Source organism: Ornithodoros turicata, chromosome 4 (assembly GCF_037126465.1).
Source record: "Ornithodoros turicata isolate Travis chromosome 4, ASM3712646v1, whole genome shotgun sequence".
Lineage (NCBI taxonomy): Eukaryota > Metazoa > Arthropoda > Arachnida > Ixodida > Argasidae > Ornithodoros > Ornithodoros turicata.
Genome location: NC_088204.1, coordinates 45768180 through 45782759, shown reverse-complemented (window position 1 = coordinate 45782759; position 14580 = coordinate 45768180). Strand labels below are relative to the sequence as shown.

At 44.0% G+C, this 14580-nt stretch overlaps 1 protein-coding gene across 2 annotated transcripts in view; it reads right to left on the bottom strand.

The window, feature by feature from the left end:
- The window catches only part of LOC135391489 (DNA polymerase delta subunit 2-like), a 113008-nt gene that overhangs the window by 72066 nt on the left and 26362 nt on the right, over positions 1 to 14580 (bottom strand). The gene's annotated exons all lie outside the window — the stretch shown is intronic.

Below are 14580 nucleotides of genomic sequence, written 5' to 3'. Positions count from 1 at the left end.
TTTAGTTGCACGAGCCTGTTCAAGGCTTTCCACATACCCGTCCACCCCTATTGCACTCGACTTGCGCAGTACATTGCGCTGCTTGGGTAGTTAGCCATAAGTTGTTTACTAATACCAGCCTTGTGTATAGGAATTACATTTGCTACTTTCCATGCTGTGGGAATGACTCCTGTATTTAGAGATTTCTCAAAGACGATTTGCAGGTATTTAGATGCCAATTCGGCAAACCGATATAAAAATATATTGGTCACACAATCTCGACCGCTGCTCTTCCTCATGTCCAGCTTCAACAGTAAATTAAATATTCCTGATGCATCAATCTCGGTATCCTCAAGCACAGGTAATTCAGAAGTGACATGAAATTCTGGAGAAATTCCATCGTCGTGCGAGAACGTTGTAACAAACTGGTTGTTAAAGGCAGTAGCAATAACAAGAGGATCATATTCCGTAAGTCATTGATCAGAAATGACCTAGTCCGATCATTTTTGGGCAGAATGCACTGCCAGAATTTCTTAGGGTTCATTTTCATGAGCTGCGACAAGGAAACCTCATACGCTAATTCAGCTTCTCTCGGTTTACGCTTAAGCTGACATTTTAAATTATGGGATTCACGTCTTAGGATGTGATTGGTACTGACAACTAGACGCACTCTCATCCTCGCAATTTGCCTCTTAAGCTGCAAAATTTCCCATGTGTACCACGGCTGTGATGGTGTCCTTCTTTTGAATTTCAACGGGACAAATAAAGATATGCGCTCCTCAATTATGTTTTAGAATGTAGTATACAAAGAGTCAGCGTCACAAGTATGTGCAAGACCACAAAAGAAGCCAAAGGAAAAGCTTAGCTCATTTATAATTGCAGTTGAGTCTGCATTGTCCAAAGTCAAGAATGGGTATACGGACGGTTGGGGCGGAAGGAACATTGATGTTAATGCTAACGAGCACAGCATTATGGTCAGACAGCCCTTGCACTATCTCGTACGAGTACCCTCTCGTAAATAGATTATTACTCACAAAGACTAAGTCCAAAATTGTTCCCTCATGTTCAGGTGCAATTCTAGTGGGCTCTTTAACAATCTGCACTAAATCAAGAGCACTACTTAGGTCGATTAAAGTTTCACCCTCTATTTTGTCATGGTCCCCAGGTAACAAAGTACTCCAGTTGACATGTGGGAGATTAAAGTGACCGAGCAAAACGAGTTTACGATTTGCTAGATGATGACGTAAGATATAATCCTTGATTACAGGAAAGTAATTTACAGATGATCCAGGAGGTCTATATAAAGTACAGATAACAAGCGAGACATTATTGATATACACTTTACAGAATAAACATTCAAGATTATCTAATGCTGGTAACACAACAAGATGTATGTCTTTTTTAAAAAACAAAGCAATGCCACCGCCTCTAGTTTTTCTGTCCTTTCGAATAATATTATACACCAGCGGGGACACATCACAATCTAGTATAGCTTCATGTAGCCACGTTTCGGTAATTGCCACAATATGAGGGTTATACGAGTACAGAAAGCTGTGAAAATCTTAAATTTTGTTAAGAATACTCCTAACATTTATATTGAGAAGCGATAAACTGCCCATTTTGTTCCCGTCAATGCTGACTTTACTTCGGAACAGATTTAGTGACCTTCCTTGCCTTATTTTCACCATCGTCCCAAACATACATTTTATCATTTACGTACATGTGATCAAACCTCAGGACAACCCTCCCATAGCTTTTTACGGATATTGCATACTCTGGACGAAAAATCTTCATTCACGTATCCATTCGCCCCTTTCAGCTTATAGCAGCTTTTCAATATTTGAAGTTTGTCTCTGAAGTCGAGAAGATTCAGTATCACCAGTCTAGTACGAAGAGTGACACTGGTACCCAACCTATGACAACGTTCGATGCCAATACCCTCTAACTCTAATTTTGATCTGAGGAACTCAATTACGGATTGCAGTAACATTGCCGGAGTTTCCTTATCCTGTTTGGGTAGCCCGTGCACTATGATATTATTGCGTCGTGACCGGTTCTTAAAGTTGTCATGGAGTTTTTGCATATCAGCAAGCGACTGTTGCAAACTAGCAATCTGTACTTTACATTCGTTCACAGATGCGTTGAAAGATGCAACTGATACTACAGCCGTCTCCTAGTGCAGTAATTCTGGTATCAAGATTCTCAAGCTTGGTGTTAATACATTCCTGGTTGGTTTTGATAGCCGAGATATCATCTGCCATTGCCTTTTGTCCAGACAATACGTCCTCACCGTATCTTGAAGCGTGCGGGGTCATGGATTTAACTCGATATCCCCAGACAAACATAACAAGCGTGAGGAAATGTCACACCACGACAAAGCATCGCAAAGCATAATCATTGGGCCGTTGGGTATCAGAAAGAGATATCGGTTATCACTACGACAGCAATTAACATTGCGTATTACCTCATCATACATGATGATCAACAGCGGTAAAATGAGTAATTTCTACCAAATATGCAAAAAAATCAAGAAAATCCAACCCTGAACTTGAGTGTTTCAGTTTTGCAGTGTTTGCATGCGTATATCTCCAGAGTTTTAAAACATATTGTAGTGAAATTTTTTTATGCTTTAGCATGCCTACAGGCCAGCAGTCCGTGCACAAATTCTGGCTCGCAGGTGCAACGCTCCGTGCTATAAAAAATGATGAACATGCTCTCTCGTGCAGTGTGATTTCTCTGGATGTAGGTATCCCTCATTACCATACTTGGTATCAGTTCACTCAGCTTTTAATGCTCTTTCAGCTGATATATCTATCGTGCGTATACGTCCCACAGGTATCTGCTGAAACAGGCAAATGTTTGGCCATATCTTGAAAAAACAAGGATTTTGCGTGTCCGTTTCTCGAAAAGGCCCCTTTTGATTCCATGATTCCATTTGATTTATATTTTGCCAGGACATGACCCCATGTTAGACCTCTCATCTTACGTTAAAAAATTCTGCTTCGAAAGGCGCACACTGGTGATGAGCGTGTTAAAACACATCCACACTCTGTGTGTGTACGTGGCAGAGTCTGGCTGGCGTTACAGCGGCATTGCAGATATCTCAATTAAAAACAGTTAAACACCCCCAGTGCTGGGTGGGACGAGGATGGAGAATAAAAACGACAAGGACCGCCGCTGAACTGCAACCAAGTGAAATTTTTATTTTCGAGCTAGCCCACGCAGACACCCCTCTCACCCCCAAAGGTACGACCAACAAGAGCACATTACACCAAAACATGTTCTTCAATCTCTGGCCCCCTATCTGTTTTTTAGAGTGCTGATAAATTTTCGATAAATTCTTCGATTTTCGTTGTGTAATCAACAGATGCTTTACTGATGCAACTATCCCCTTCTTCCCAGATAAACCTGACCTCCTGATAAAGAAGTTTCCCTCTTCCCTGCCCGTGAAACAGAACTTGTGTTACTTCGCAATCTTTTATGTGGTCTCTTAAAGTTGAAAGCTAGAAGCTTGGCCTTGGATGCTCCTGCAACCTGATGTTAATGCATCTCTGCGTTTGCCCGATGTAATATTTCTTACAACTTAAGGAAATTTTATAAATGACATTCTGTTTGCACCGGATGAAACTGAAAACACAAAGAAAATCCAAGAATTTATCAGCACTCGAAAAAAAAAACAGATAGGGGGGCAGAGGTTGAAGAACATGTTTTGGTGTAACGCGACCTCATTGGATGTTCTCTTGAGGGTGAGAGGGGTGTCTGCGTGGGCTTGCTCGAAAATAGAAATTTCCCTTTGTTGCAGTTCAGTGCCGGTCCTTCTTGTTTTTATCCTCCGTCCTCGTCCTACCCAGCACTGGCGGTTTTTAATTGTTTTTAATTGAAACATGTACCAACCAGTCCAAACACTCGCTCTCTGTAGATCTCTGTCGATGTCGTACAAGAAAAGGGACAACTTTGTGTAAGCAGAATTAGAAGTTTCTGTCGATATATTTACAAGACTGTGAAAGCGGAAGCAGCAGCAGAGAAGGCGGCAGCAGAAAACACGGCCCTACTCTGAGTGCTTATCTGTCAGAGCCCGGCTTGCAGTACCGCGGGATGGTGGCTTCCTGTCTACGTGTCCTTCATTTAGGCAAGGCTGCCTGGCCTTAGGCTTACCTGAGCTATTCGTCGGCAAATTTTTGACACCCTGCTGTAGAAATAATGCACGCCTGGGAGTTTGTTTCTCACAAAGCATCTTAATTAAATTCTACGTAGCTCATTAAGTATCCTTCCTACCTAAGGCCATATTTAAGCGCCAACCGCATCAGACGTTTTGCGAGCGGCAGGGCGTCGCGCTTTTCGCAGCAACAAACGACGCTGGCAAAAAACACTCGAAGCTCATCGCATGCAGCATTTCTACAACGGTGGACGGACGGCATCTGTGCGGCAAACGGCACGGTGCGAACATTTCCGTAATCTCTCAGGGAAATCAACTCTACGTAACTTGACAAACACTTTATTACAAGTGAAGAATCTCAAACACAGGTGCTTTTGAGAGGTAACACGCTGTAACGAACAAGGTACTGCAGCAATGCACACTCACGAAGTCATATTTGTTGTGAATCCCGGTCCCGCTATTCACAAGGTACTGCTTGCGACACACTTGTCTGATATCTCCAGCCCCCGTAAAAGTGGGTTACCGAACCAAGTTGCTGTGCTACCGTTGCCTTTGCGTCACTTCCGTTCCCCTGGTGGCGGCGGGGCTGCGCAGCGCCAGCAGACGGGAGAGATGGCGATCCGATAACCGCGCGTCGTCTGCTAGCGCTGCTCCGTCGACGCATTTGGAGCTAGCCGACGACGCGTGGTTATCGGATCCAGTTCGTTAGTTCCAGTACCTAAACCCCTTTAAGACAGGGTGGGCACTTATATCAAGCGCCTCAGGGGTAACTTGGCTGCCGCCATAAAGTCAGCTACACTACACCATAACTACACTACTGCAGGCAGGTTGTCCTTCGCTGCCTGTGTTCTCCGCTCCCATTCTCGTAAGTGGTGCTTGCGCTGGGTGGGAGAGAGAGATCGCCATCTCTCCTGTCTGGTGGCGCTGCACAGCCCCGCCGCCACCAGGGGAACGGAAGTGACGCGAAGGCGACGGTAGCACAGCAACTTGGTTCGGTAACCCGCTTTTACGGGGGCTGGAGATATCACACAAGTGTGTCGCAAGCAGTACCTGCTTCATGTATTTAGATGGAACGAACTCAGCATTCCGGTTGACATCATCACCAAGCTGTTGCACACTTCTCCTTTGTTTTGTATGTTGGACACACAAGAATTGCATTCTTAACATCGGCAACAAACTTCTGCTCTTCTGCCGAACACCGTGGCCGAACAGCAGTCTGAGTGATTCAGCGTGCCGCCATCCATGGGGGCTCCCGAAAATTGGCGCGACCGGACGCACCTATCCCGAGGTTAATCCCTGATTGGCCACTTGTGCGCGTCAACGCCGCTTGTTCCGTCACCCAACCCTGAATTATCTATTCGCCTTGGACTTCGAGGGGAGCGTGGCACGCCTATTGTTCCACAACGCCTTGGCTTGACGCTCGCAAAACGCTGGAGGAACGCCTCATGTGGTTGGCGTTTTAAACGACCAAATGGTCACCGAAGATAAGACCTCTCTCTTGCAAGCTGTGTACATGGTGATACACATACTGTCCAAACAAATATATTGAGTTAGGAGTTGCTTTTTCCGGGGGTCCTGCAAGTTCCTTCAGAGCTTGCTTTACTTCGTTTTATGATATTTTAAAGTTATGCAGAGGGTTTTCGTCAGCACGAAAAGCATGTTCAGTGCTCAAGCTGTAGCAGTAAGCTAAACTGAGCTAAGGAAGTGGGTGGGTTCTCACATTTGTCATAATTACAACAGAGATATTCAGAGCAAATCCATACGGGAGGAAAGTACTAATCCGCTTTCCAAGACGCACATAATGCACTTTGATTTCGCTGCAAACTGGACATTATGCCTAGTGAAATACAAACGCGCCACTGGAGAAAAAACAGGTTTCCATATTCAAGTGTGTGGTAACAGCTGGCACAGAAGTGCACAGTTTTGGTGTGGTGAGCGAAGACCTGTGTCACGATTCAGCATACACTCACTGTAAGCTTCCATCACCATTGGAGAGTGGCTTGACAAGATTGTTCCTCTTGCAGCTAATGATTTACGTTTCCAGACGGAGCGGCTAGTCATTTTAAAAAATCTGCATAGGCTCTATAAGCTCTCCAAATCTACTTTTGCGAGCTCGACATGGCTGTTCACAGGAATAGGCCACGACAAAAGTGTGTGCGACAGGACTGGCGAAATAATCAAGCACCATGTCATGACACTTAATTTGCTTTCACCCGAGTCTCTTTGTGGGCTGCATCTACCACTTCTAGGGTTGATGTTATTTTAGCTTTCCTAAGCTTTCAATGTCTGAGTTTTTCGACACCAGCACGCAAATTCCAAGTGTTACGTTTCGTTCGCCCACAACAAAACAACAACAACAACAAAGCAGAAAACTGATCGAATGTGGAGTACGTACTACATCATAATTTCGAATCGAAGCAGTTGCTGTTCAAAACTGAATATACAGTTGAACCTCTCAATAACGAACGTCGAAATCCTCTGTTTAACGAAAAATTTCCATTGCACGAACGCATCCCTATAGACGCCAATGTATTTTTGCATTCGATTTAACGAAATACATTCGTTTGGTCACCTCTATTTAACGAAATCTCTGGGCTCTTCTGCGCGTGTCTTTCCCCTTCACCACGAAGAAAAGGAGGAGAAACCTTCCCTCTCTGTTGTCCTTACGCGAGTTTTCGTTGGTTACTTCGGTTGTCACGTGCTGTAGGCACGAGCGTGCCGACATATGCGTCTCCGCCGCCGGGAATCCTTGCGCCGACGCTGTTTCGAAACCGGCGCGAGGGTCTCTTCGCACCTGTTTTCGGACAAGAAAACACGCATTGCTGACATCTCGTGAAGTCTAATTTGCTTGTGTTGATGAAGACGACAGTACGTTGCGGTTTTGTGCCTTTTCATTACTTGTTTTTGTTCGCGCCGCTGATGCTGACGGTGGTAAAATGGGCATGATGCCGCTGCCGTTCAAGGTTCCATCTGCGCAGACGTCTACGTGACATGTACCCGTTTCTCGTTCTTTTCGGCGGTGTACGGTTGTTCTTTCCGGACATCATGAGTGCAAGTGAACCAACCAAGAAACTTCGATACGCGATCGCGTAGGAGAAAGCAGTCGAGGTCATCCGGAGTTACGAAGGTTATGAATGCTCAGAACGATATTGTGCACAAATTACGCGTTACCTAGCGTTATGTAATGAATAAAGGTTGATATTTTGTGCCCTTCTTACCTTAGTACCTGTTTTATGACAAATGACGTTTTGCGGTACGCGCGGCGCTGGTAGTGCGGCGGCCATCTTTGTTTAACTTGGCGTGTTCCATTTAACGAATATCTCGATTTAACGAAATAAAGAGCCAGCATTTACAAATTCGTTATATAGAGGTTCAACTGTATTAATATAGTGTCATTTGACCTTTGGGGTACCATGAATAAATACATAAGTAAATATTGGAATAGTTCGGAAGCTGCACTCATCAGCACGAAAAAGAAAAAAAATCGTGCCCCTAGTGTCAGAAATATAACATTAATTTACTTGAGAGCTTGACTGAACCGAGTGACGAACCCAATCAACATGAAACTTGAGCAGAGACAACATTATACCTGATTTATCAGAGTTTGAAAATTTGATGTTGCTGCTTCCATAGGCCTGCTGCCTTAGCCTCAAATCTCAATTGTTGAACAAATTCCAATATATATCCCTTTTAAAGCTTGGCGTTACATTAATTTATCACGAAAGCTGGAACTTCTAATGGCGATGAACTGGCGTACATTTTCCCTATGTGACAATTCTACTGAGATGTCCGTGTACCGAGAAGTCCATGCTCCAAAACGTCTGTGTACCGAGATGTCCACACCAGAATGCCCTGTACAGAAACTTCTTCAGATAAAAATTAATTCACAGGGCTCTAATCAAATTGAATTGGGATTTACCGACAAATGTTAGTCGTCACAGTTGACGTCAGTGGTATGATATATTGCCTTTGTTCTGGAGATGAGTGAACAGTGATAAACGGACATCTAAAAGAAACGATAAATTGTTTTATGGCTCACGCGACGAGCACAAAACGATCACCAGAATAGTTGCTCTTTCCTGGGACCTCTGATTATGATCTCCCCGTCTGGAATGCCCACGACGCTACCGTGGACAGAGAACAAACAACCATTTGGCGACGTGGTACCGACGATTCCGATGTATTTCGATTTGGAAACAACTGTCGTACGCCCGCTGCAATCAAAGAGAAGTCCACAGTTCTTTCTCCTTTCTTTTTTTTTCTTCAGGTACGTATATGAACAAAAGACTATCCTTGACTTTGCTGACCAAGAGCGAGGGACCAGCTCCGGTGGCGCAGCGGTAACGCGTGCGCTTGGAGACTGGGAGGTCCGCGGTTCGAATCCGCGGGCCGGCTGTGCCGTCTGGGGTTTTTCCTGGGTTTCCCTCAGATGTGTAATAGGCGTATGCCGGCACAGTTCCCCTGAAGTCGGCCCATGGACGCAGCTATCCTCCCCCCGAGCGGATTCCGCTCGGTCTTCCATTTCACCCTTTCCTCTCCTCCTCTCCACCACCTTTCCGAGAAACATGCCGCCTAATCAGGCAGGCAGACCTCTCGGGTTCCTCCCAACGACACTCCTCCCTCCTCCTCCTCCAGAGCGAGGGAGGCTCCACCTCCAAATGGCGCGCCAATAGGAGGACTCGGGAGGCGGAGCGCTGCGGCCTCTGCTCTTGCCTAATAGCTCGGGATATGTGCTTGCCTAATAGCTCGAGCTCGGCTCGGGATATGTGAGCCGCTGTCGTCTGCTTCTTCCGGTAGAGCTACGACCTTGAAGCCTCTGCTCTCGCGTAAGAGATGGCGCAACATTGGCGCTCGGTAAGGGCATGTGTGGTCGCCATAACTTTGAGCCTCGACCTTGAGGCTGGCCGGTAACCTAAATTCCGATGACGCGGCGATAGCAAACCATAGTGCGTAGTTTTGACGATTATGCTTCATGGATGTGTCATTACATTACCAAATTTGTGGCCAGTTCGACGTTCAGCTCAGCTCATGAAAAATGAAAGAAATATTGCTGCTTTTGTTCTACTCCTCGCACTGAAATAAATCATTTAAAATCATTGTACTGTGTGTTTCTTTTTTCTTTTTGTAAGTAGTTACGCAAGTATGCAAAAAGGACAGAAATGTTGCTGCTTGTTCTACTCCTCGCACTGAAATAAATAATTTAAAATAATTGAACCTCTGTATGCAATAAGGGGATAAGTCGAAAAGTCCCAAAATGAGAAAAGGGGCCTGCTAGGATTGTCCGTCCCATTGACACACATGCATTTCCCGTTTTTAACATGCGGTAGCGGGCCAACAAATCGCAAGGTCCTAAGTTTTCATTGGCAGGTGCATATTGGTATGTAGATGTTATTGCAACAAAAATAGTAAAAAGAGGATAAGTCGACTTATCCCCTTATTGCATACAGAGGTTCAATTGTACTGTGTGTTTCTTTTCACGTTTTTTTTTCCTTTTTGTAAGTAGTTACGCAAGTATACTGCGTAGTTTTGACGATTATACTTCATGAATGTGTCATTACATTACCAAATTTTTTTGGCCAGTTTGACGTTTCGCTCCGCTCTTATGTGTGAACATTGCCTCAGCTCATGAAAAAGGAAAGAAATGTTGCTGCTTTTGTTCTACTCCTCGCACTGAAATAAATCATTTAAACTAATTGGACTGTGTGTGTCTTGTTTTTTGTCAGTAGTTACGCAAGTATGTAAAAAGGAAAGAAATGTTGCTGCTTGTTCTACTCCTCACACTAAACTAATTTCTTTTTTCCCTTTTTGTAAGTAGTTACGGAAGAAAATAATTGTACTGTGTATGTGTGTGTTTCGTTTTTGTAAGTACAGAAGTACGTAAAAAGGAAAGAAATGTTGCTGATTGTTCTACTTTTTGCACTGAAATAAATCATTTGAAATAATTGTACTGTGTGTGTCTTTTTCGTTTTGTAAGTAGTTACGGAAGAAATTGTTTCGTTTTTGTAAGGGATTCCGGGACATTTGATCGAATGTCTTATGGTCAAAAGCTGTCGCGGGACATTTGGATGAAAGCCATTTGATCAAACACCGTTTGATCGAAATGGCAGCGGTCATGAAACAGAACACACAGAACACACAGACAACGTGACAAGATTAAGAAGCAATTCCCCAAGGCCCTGATACCTTCTGCATATTTCCTGCAGATATGTTGGAAAAACGCAGCGAACCACATGTCTCACGTTAGCATGTGCGTAGGAAAAAATTGTCCCAGTTTGCGGAGCATTTTACCAAATGAAATGTTTGGACGTACTTTTAGCAAAACGCTGAGACAGTATCAGCCACGAGGACATCAGAGTGGAGCTAAACGTCTAATTTTACTTTCAAAGCTCCTGAAAACGCAGTTTCAGCAAATGCAAATAAATAGCGAAAAAAAAAAAAAGGCACATCATCGGATCGCCTTCTGGATGCGAAAAAGTGGATTAGGATGATCAGGTTCAAAGACAAGAAGGTACGGGAAATCGCGGAAGCTTCACTTATCAGGAGAAGCGGAGACAATTGTGTAAGCCAGCCTTCCATAGGCCTGTCCCAAGCGGAGCTGGAATATCTCACTTGATATCGTGAGGGCACGTGTACCAGAACTTGTCTAGATCTTGTTCTACCTTGGTGCCTTTTCCGGATTGTTATCTGCTTCTTTTTCTGTCTATGACTGTTTAAATTTGTCTGTGCACTGCGATTAAAGTTTAGTTGAGAGTTTGCAGTTTGTGTTGTGTGTTCTCTGTCTGAGTGTGTGTCTGTTTTGGCTGCAATGAACACCACGTTGCACGTTGGATTAGGATGAGGAATGTGTTCATGGGCGAGTGGATGACACAGAGTGAAATATTCCTTGGGATAACATTATTTAGAACTGAAGCTTTCTTTTGTTGGTTTCTTCTTGTTTGTTTCATCAACGCTCTAAGCGAACGAATAAAAGAATCGATCAAACGACCGCTACCGTCTCGATCAAACGGTGTTTGATCAAATGCCTTTCGACCAAATGTCCCGCGTTCGATCAAACAGCTTTCGACCAAACGACGTTCGATCAAATGTCCCGGAATCCTTACAAAAAGGAAACACACACACAGTACAATTAGTTTATTCCATAACTATACCTAAAAAAAAAAAAAAAAAAAAAAAAGACACACACACAGTACAATTATTTTCTTCCGTAACTACTTACAAAAACGGAAAAAAAGAAACAGAGTATAATTATTTCAAAGGATTTAGTTCAGTGTGAGGAGTAGAACAAGCAGCAACATTTCTTTCCTTTTTACATACTTCCGTAACTACTTACAAAAAGAAAGAAAAAGACACACACAGCACAATTATTTTAAATGATTTATTTCAATGCAAGGAGCAGAACAAAAGCAGCAACATTTCTTTCCTTTTTCATGAGCTGAGGCAATGTTCACGCATAAGAGCGGAGCGAAACGTCGAACTGGCCAAAAAATTTGGTAATGTAATGACACATCCCTGAAGCATAATCGTCAAAACTACGCAGTATACTTTCGTAACTACTTACAAAAAGAAAGAAAAAGACACACAAACAGTACAATTGTAAATGATTTATTTCAGTCCGAGGAGTAGAACAAGCAGCTACATTTCTGTCCTTTTTGCATACTTGCGTAACTACTTACAAAAAGAAAAAAGAAACACACAGTACAATTATTTTAAATGATTTATTTCAGTGCGAGGAGTAGAACAAAAGCAGCAATATTTCTTTCATTTTTCATGAGCTGAGACAATGTTTACGCGAAAGAGCGGAGCGAAACGTCGAACTGGCCACAAATTTGGTAATGTAATGACACATCCATGAAGCATAATCGTCAAAACTACGCACTATGGTTTGCTATCGCCGCGTCATCGGAATTTAGGTTACCGGCCAGTCTCAAGGTCGAGGCTCAAAGTTATGGCGACCACACGTGCCCTTACCAAGCGCCAATGTTGCGCCATCTCTTACGCGAGAGCAGAGGCTCCAAGGTCGTAGCTCTACCGGAAGAAGCAGACGACAGCGGCTCACATATCCCGAGTCGAGCACTACTGATGCGCCATCTATTAGGCAAGAGCAGAGGCCGCAGCGCTCCGCCTCCAGAGTCCTCCTATTGGCGCGCCATTTGGGGGCGGAGCCTCCCTCGCTCTTGGTCAGCAAAGTCAAGGATAGTCGAACAAAACCAGCTGTAGTAGAGACAATGCTACAGAATATCAGAATGCAATGTAATACCCCTGTCACACGGGCATCTCGAAGGCCTTTTGGGCCATTGTCAATTGACTCAGCTGGCAATTGTGCGCTGCCACACGGCGTTTCGGGATGGCCTTCGGTCGGACTGTCAAGTGGGTCAAGGGAGAGTCAGAGAACTCCCTCGAAGTCTCGAAGGTCGTCGGGACGCAGGTCCCTACACTCTCGGACACATTGTCTTCCCCCTAAATGCGCTGTGAACGAAATTTCTTCGCACTAGACTACAGTTTCAGACGCGGTTTATATTGCCTTTTGTATTTCTTGTAAGCTTCTTTTTTTTTTCAAGACAAGTTTTCGTATTTAGTCTTCATATTGTTTCATTTCGCTACTTTATTTTTAATTACCGCAATTACTTTATTTTTCTAGTTTTCGCTTCTTATATTCTTGTATTCGTGTACGGCTGCTTTTGTTTGAACTTTCACCGCCACGGCACAATGTGGCCAGACGACAAGAAACCGAAGGAGCTACATCGCGATTGATGCGCCGCACACATCTTGAAGGCCAAATGCGGAAGCTTTCAAAGGCCATCAAAAACTTCCCGTGTGGCAGCGAGACAATCCATTTGAGTTCAAAGGCGATATAAAATCTCAAAGGCCTTCTAGTCGATCGTCATTTTACGTTGACCGTGTGACAGGGGTATAAAGAATGCTACAGGAGAGCCATTGTGAACAAGAGCAGCAAGTTGGGCTAGTTGTTGTGAACAGCTGAGCAAACGGATCATAGCCGATCAAGTGCTATCATTTGCCCCCATTATTAATTGAAATTGGGGAACAGGCTTTTTTTAAAATTAACATTGATGTTAATGAACAGTACAAGCTGCACGCTACTGAACGAGGAACATAAAGGCGTTTACATCCACTGCCCCGCTGCGGATTGTGCGGATTACATCTGTTATTTCTGTTCCTCTATCTCTATTTTATTTTGGTGAGTACAGGTAACACGGCAAGATTCAGAAGCGATTCTCCAATAACAAATAAGTCTTTACTATGACAAGGGGAGATGGGTTCCGGAAAAAATGGCCCCTGAAGACATTGTCCAGGAAAAAATGCTCCCGGACGGCAAGGGCGGAAAAAATGGTCCAGCGTCCAGAGTTTCTCTTGCTTGTGACATAAGGAGTGGAAAGAGAGTGCAGCATGTTGGTTAGTATATTATTAGGGTAATTAGGTTATTTATATGTCCAGGTTAGTCTTGGTTCGCTGTTGGCAGTTTCCCGCGCGGGACTTGGATGGGACCGTTTTTTCCGCCTTTGTTGTCGAGACAATTTCTTTCGTGAACATTTTTTTCCTGGACTGTGGCACCGAAGCAACTGATAACAAAGCAGTGCCAATTTTCATATTCAGTGCAGTTAAGAACTTACAACGACAGCACCATATAAACTTAGGATCCAGGGTCCCTTCACCGAAAAATTAGCGGCCACTGTCCACAGAAAACAAACAAGGCTGATACAGCACAGCCGTAGGCCTGCCTGTCGGAAAGCGTGAATTGTCCTACAAATCAGGTGGGGAAAATACAAGGCAGGGAACAGGCTCGGAGAGTACGACACACACACTATCTCAAACAGCAGACCCTTTTGTCGTCCCGTTACCTAGTCTCCTAAAAAAAGCTGTTTCAGGGACTTCGAATTCAACAGAGGGAACGGAACCTAGCAGAAAAGAGAACCAAGGATTTATGCTGCTGTGTGGTGGAGGGATTCTGTTCTCACCTTTAGCCCACAATATGGCACCACAGGGAGGTGCAAAATACAGCAATCAAGCAGCACGTTACACATCTTCATATTTTATCACATGTCAGGAGAACAGATAATTGGATGCGGATGACCCTGGTGTTAAGGGGGAATCACTTTTTCAGAAATCTATGGGCGATTTTCGTTCGCACAAGACAAGTGAGCGCTGCAAACTATCATCTTAAGATTGGTACTGGCGTGTTCTCTTAGCCTTTCTCTAGTCAATGATGTATTTTTTAAAGGACAAGGCCGAGGCGTTGATTTTTAATAAATTAAAGTTCGGTGCATCTCGAACATGCGCTATAGGGTGCCCGATAGAGTGTTGCACACTAAAATATTTGCAAATTTGGGCTCCAAACGAATCAACGGATGGTCCTGGAATTCTAGAAAATGTGTCATTGATAACGGTAAAGCAAGGAGAACACGCCAGTACTTCTGTTTTGACGATAT